Here is a 6,000-nt window from a genome sequence, read left to right as displayed (position 1 = left end):
AACTATAATCCTACAATTTAGTATTAAAATGTTTCAAGTTATAAAAACCTAAAATTTTGCTGCTTCTGGCTAAAAACATTCTTGACCATACAGCCGCAAGGCTGGGCATAGTGTTCCCCTCCACAGGAGATAATTCAACTTGTGTGGATTGCATTGTGACCATGAATGAAACCTATGGAGGCAAAATGTGGCTCAGACTGACTGTAGACTTCCATCCTGCTACAAAAGAGAGGTTTTAAGAGCTTCCTTCTTCTCAGTAGCACACACTGAAATTTGCCTATGCAGCCTTGTCCTGGGACTCCAGTCACACTGGTCAACAATGAAACTCAGCCCTAATGGAAGATGGAATTGAAATGGAGCTACAGTAACCTGCTGTGGCCAGGAAGTCTCCATCCCTGTAGAAGAAGGGGCACTGTCAGCCAGCTCCACCTTTCCTTGTAAGCCCATAGCAGTGATGCAGAGAATGACATCTACTATATATCCTGACTATATATCTACTATATCCTACTATATAACAGATCATCCACCTTCCTGTGTACAGAGGGGGAGTACAGGCCTGAAGGTCCCTGATGTTGTATGGAGTGTGTGGTTAAAAGCCCACTCAATAACAGAAGGAGCCTGAATATGTTTGAGCAATGCCTTGCTCATGAGCAATATTTTATAAAGACACATCGTCTTTATTAAGACATGGAAATAACTGTCACAGAGGGCTCCCAGCAGGACGGAGTTCCCTCTCCCTATGAAGTGAAACAAAATGGATGTCTGAAAGCAAGACAGCAAAGGACTATGGTCTCTGAAAGATGAGACCATAATAGTTTCCCCACTGTGGAGTAGAGTGGAGAACCCAGGCAGTCACCTCCAAGTTGGAAAAGCCATGAGACCTGGGAGAGAACTTCATAAGATCCTCCAAGTGTTCAGCTGAGAACAGATCACTCAGACAAAGGGGAGAGCCATCTAATCCTGGAAGAGAAGGTCAGGTTTGCTCACATGTTCAGATTATGTAGCTGGGGAGAGATACTGATCTACCAGAGGAGTCTGTAGCACCAAACCCAAGGAGAGAAGGTTCTCACTGTCTTCCCTGCCTGTCTGATATGGCATGTTTCTGAAAGGTTGTAAGAGTGTCCTGAGCTGGCATGGCAGGATCAGGAACTAGTTCTGTCTTAGAAAGACACCATAACAGAATAGGAAGGGGCTGAAACCTCACTTTTTGGTCCAATCACACCTCGTACTTCTCACCTGGGACCATTTCAGGTCTAGTGATTGCTATAGTGAGTTCCATACTATTTGTTTTTAGACCTACATACTAACAGAAGTATTTTGTCCCTGATCCCGGTGCTTCTATTGTCTAGCCAGCTGATAAGCCTGTGCCCCATATATACTAAGAAGAAGATGGATAGGTAACTACTATGTAAAACTTTTCTTTGTAATTTTTTTACTTGCAAATAGTAAAGTCATTATAAGATACTTTTAAGTCAAAGTAGCATATTTATCATTTGTTTCAATGATATGATATCCCTTCAGTGATCTAATTCTGAAAAATATAGTCAGAGTGTCAATGAGCTCATAAATGAGCACATTATACCCAGAGGAAATCCCACAGGGAAACGAAACGAACACTAGTGGACCAAACACAGCATTCAAAAGGAGAGAAGTCAAAGGCACCAGAGTATCGAAGGCCTGGTCAAAAGATAGAATATCCAGTCCTCTAGCAGGGGGTGCTGATGTAGGGGGAGAGCAGAGGATCACAAGATGAGCAGCCCTACAACTGCTCTACCACAAAATTTACTGAATCTTGAGGGAGCAATGGGAGGCCCACCTCAAGTGAAAACAGGAATGTTAGTGCAAACAAGGAAGTGCAAGAAAAACAGAGAAGGAACGGAAAGGACCCAAAGAACAAAGATAAAACAACATATTACCATAGAAATATAAAAATAATTTTAAAAATCAGAATAAGGAAGAAATGTACTATTAATTTAAAATGAAAGTTGCGCACAGCAAAGTGGGTGAGATGGTGGAAGACTTGGGTGGGGATTTATGAGAAAAGACTATTGATGTCTCTACTAGGATTGCATGTTTGAGTGCCTGAATCTAACCCAGAAGTCATGTGACCAAGGGTAGCATCATGATTCCTAAAGCCCTAGAGAGAGACTGTTGCTATGTAGTGTAGCTATTTCCTTTGAATTGAAACATTCCCTCCTGAAAGGAAGTTTCAAGAAGCTAACTGAACTTAGAAAGTTTAGGAAGCCAACAAAATTCATGACTATCTCATGTTTTCTGTGGCAGGGGTGACTATCCTTGCTAAGGATCCACTCCTACTTGTAACTGTGTAACAGTGTCTCCACTGGAGATTAGGGACCTTCCTGGAGGAGGTTCTTGTTTATCAGAAGGTAGGAGGCACGAAATAAGGAGGACGAGAGCAGAGAGAGAAGGGCAGAAGCAGAACTGCACATATAGTACATACGTGGGCTTTGGTAGAACAGGCATTGTGAGGACTATCCACTGAAATGAACAGAACCAGATGGAAACCTGGTGCAGGGGGAGTCAGACCTCTTCTTCACAGCCTTTACCCAAATGGACCATAGGGAAAGGATTTATATCACAATTATAAAATTGTTAAGTAATAGAAGAAAAGATATTGCTGTTGTTCTTTCAGGTATTTGAGCAGAAAGACATTAATCAAGACTGAAAAAGGTATCTTTAAGGGAAGTTTAAGTGTGGCTATGTTGGCACTTATGGCTCATTGGATGGTGTTAAATGAACAACAGTCAAGTTCCACACCTGAAAACTCTACCTATAGTTTACCCAGCTGACAAAGGGTGTGTCTCAAGTTCCCCAGAATCATTAAAGAAAACCAGGTGTGGTGGTGCACTCCTATGACCTCAGCATTTAGGAGGCAGAGGCAGGAGAATGGGAGTTCAAGGGTTATCTTCTATCATCATGAGTTTGAGGGTAGCCTGAGCAACATAAGAAACTGTCTCAAACAAAAGAGAATAAAAAGCCTGGGGAAAGAGAGGGGAGAGCTGGGGAAGGGGGGAAGCCCCAAGAATACATGAAAAACCCAAAACAAAACCAACTGCTTCACAGAAGAGAAAACTCAGCTGACAAATGTGTTCGGCCTCAGTAACGAAGGGGATGCTGGAGATACCCTCTCCACAACACTGACAGGACTGCAATGTCCTAAATCATCACGGCTTTCTGCACATTGCCGTCAGAGTGTGAATGGTAGGGCCACTTTAGAAAACAGTTTGGCCTCAACTGCAGAGCTGAGCATTCAGAAGCCCAGCAATTTGACTGCCAACAACACACATAAGGAGAGGCCACCATACATGTGGCATGGCAGGACCACAGGACGCCAAGTGTCAAGTACGGGAAGATTTGACAATTTAGTGTTAAGTAAAAAGTACAGATTTTTAAAGATTCATAACATTACGTATCAGTGAATCACATTTATGTCCTTTTCGAAGAATATTTGTAAAGGTCTAAGAAATGAAAGGCAGAAAAACACAAGAGAAAAACAGAGTGGACAAGTCTCAGGCCACAGAAGCTGACACCACACTGGATCCTGCTCCAGGTACTTCTTCCATTATCAGAGAAAAGAACTGTATTCATCAGGGTTCTCTAGAGGAACAGACCTTATAGAATTAATATATATGCATTAATAACTACCATGTATAGGCTTATAGGCTGTGGTCCAGTTAGTCCAACATGGCTGTTGACTGACAGAAGATCCAAGAATCCAGTAGTTGTTTATTCCATGAGGCTGGTCTGAAGAAGTAGGCTCTAATGCTAGTGAAGGAATGGACTTGCCAGTAAGAAAGAGCAACCTGCCTTCCTCCATGCCAGCAGAAGGTGTGGTTCAGATTGAAGGTGTATCTTCCCACCTCAAAAGATCTGGATTCAAGGTGGGTCTTTCCACTTCAAATAACTTCATTAAGAAAAATCCTTCACAAGTGTACCCAGCCAGTTGTGTTTTAGTTAGCTCCAGATATAGTCAAGTTGACAAGAATATCCATCACAAGTAGCTAAAACATGGAGGCCATTTAAAAGCAAGTTGCTCACAGTCTATCTCCAACCAAGAACTTGGGAGGAATGAGTGAGAGGATGTTTGTAAAGGGTGACCTGGGAGTGATGGTGTCACTGTGTCTACAATACCCTAACAAAGCTCAGGTGTATGACATCGACCACAGTATAGGGAGGCTGAGGAGTGTAGGAAAAGGGGTGCAGCATGAAACACTTAGCCCCTCTCTCCATGACACGACTCTCATGTTCACTCAGGGCAAAGCTTCCATGCTCATCACACGCGCACAGGTTCTCCTCTGTGCGGGTTCACTGGAACCTGCTGAGGTGCGACTTTTGGAGAAAGGGTTTCTACCTTCACTACAGAGTCTTTATATCAGATGGAAACAGAACGAGTTGGCATACTTTTCTCCCTTTTCCACTTTTGTTTTATTTAATTCACAAATCATTAAGTCAGAATTTTCATTGGATGAAAAAAATCAAGTCAGCAATTTGGTTTTCTATTACAGACAACAAAAGTTCCTGTGTCTTATTGAACCTGCAATAAGAATTTGTGTTCATTGCCTGAGAAAAGCCACTTGTGCCAGTTAGAAAGCATACAGTTAACTTGGAAAGATTTAGAACTAGACAGACTCATGAGGCTGGAGCCTTTAACATCACTGTACCCACCTAAGCATGTTGCTGTCCCTCAGCAGGTGGAGTGAAAACCATGAGGTCTTTTTCCTAGTGGACAGGTCTCACCATTTAGCCCTAGTCACCACAGTGGCAGCAATGAGAGCTTCTTTCAGATAATGTATCAGAATTGTACCTGATAACAGATAAGCAGACAGTAACCACACTGGCAGTGTGCATCCCAGATGAGGCTGGGGTTCAATCTGTTCCTCTTCCATCCTGGATAAGCTATCTGCTCAGGATATGCAGAGGAATATCTGGGCTAGCTTATCTGGTTGTAAGTGCCAACTAAGTGAGCTACAGTCAACCTTATACTTTCTGCCCCTTGCTTCCTCAAAATTCTCTGTGAGACTCTAGGGAAGCTGCTGAGGATAGGCTCTGATAGGCACTTCAAAGACAGGATCTTCAGCAAATGGGCTCATTGCTGCCTCAGGTACACCTGTGCCTGGGGAAGAACACTACACCAATCTTCCCTGGGTCTGATTCTGGCTGAGACTTCATTAATGGAAGGTGCAGAGTCCCCACAGTGGATGATCCCAAGAGCAGCTGGTGACTGGGAGTGATCATGTATTAGAATTTGGTTAGTCACATCCAATCCCGCTTTGACCAGCTTTGCTCTGGGTTCAAGAAGAACTGCTTCAGAGTAACTCTAGCAGGCCAGGCATGTCCTTCCTAGGTGGACTTCATCTCTCCCAATGGCCTGAGAGACTCCAAGGAAGCAATAAGTTTATTGATGCAGACGTACTTGTACTGGTGTAGCTCAACAGTTGATTGCCACAGCCAGCAGCACTGGTTGGAACTGTGGCCTTAAGTGACAGTTTCAGCGGGGTCCCAACCAGAAGAAAAGGGGGATACTTGTAGACAATAGCTCTGCAGGTTTTGCTCAGGCATAGTTCAGAGTTAGGAAGACTCATCACACACTGTTGTAACCTTCTGTTGCCCTTCCCAGTGAGCCCCAGGAGACCCCATGAAGGCTCTCTATGCTGTACCTTGCACTGTGTACCATGAAGCTGTTCCATCGTCTGTGAAAACTCATACGTAACTCAGATCCACGATGGGGCAAGCCTGAAGCCCAGTTTTGAGGGTGGAATTCCCCATTAACGGCACTGATGACCAAACTGCAGTGTCCTTTCTAGGGTGTCTGGAGCCGATGAGGACTTGTGGATTTAGATGTGAGCTGCTGGCCTGCTGGTTTTTTACATCATACCAGGCATCATTGTAGGTTAAAGTTAGGGTCTCTGAGTAACTCATCAATAAAACCAGACACTCCTGAAATGGAGTGCTTGAGATAACTCCAGGACAGGTATCAAC

The sequence above is a fragment of the Microtus oregoni genome, unplaced genomic scaffold (genome assembly GCF_018167655.1).
Source record: "Microtus oregoni isolate MIOR12 unplaced genomic scaffold, Mior012 000040F_ref0000088, whole genome shotgun sequence".
Taxonomy (NCBI): Eukaryota; Metazoa; Chordata; class Mammalia; order Rodentia; family Cricetidae; genus Microtus; species Microtus oregoni.
The sequence above is the reverse complement of the archived record's forward strand: the minus strand, read 5'-3'. Positions refer to the sequence as shown.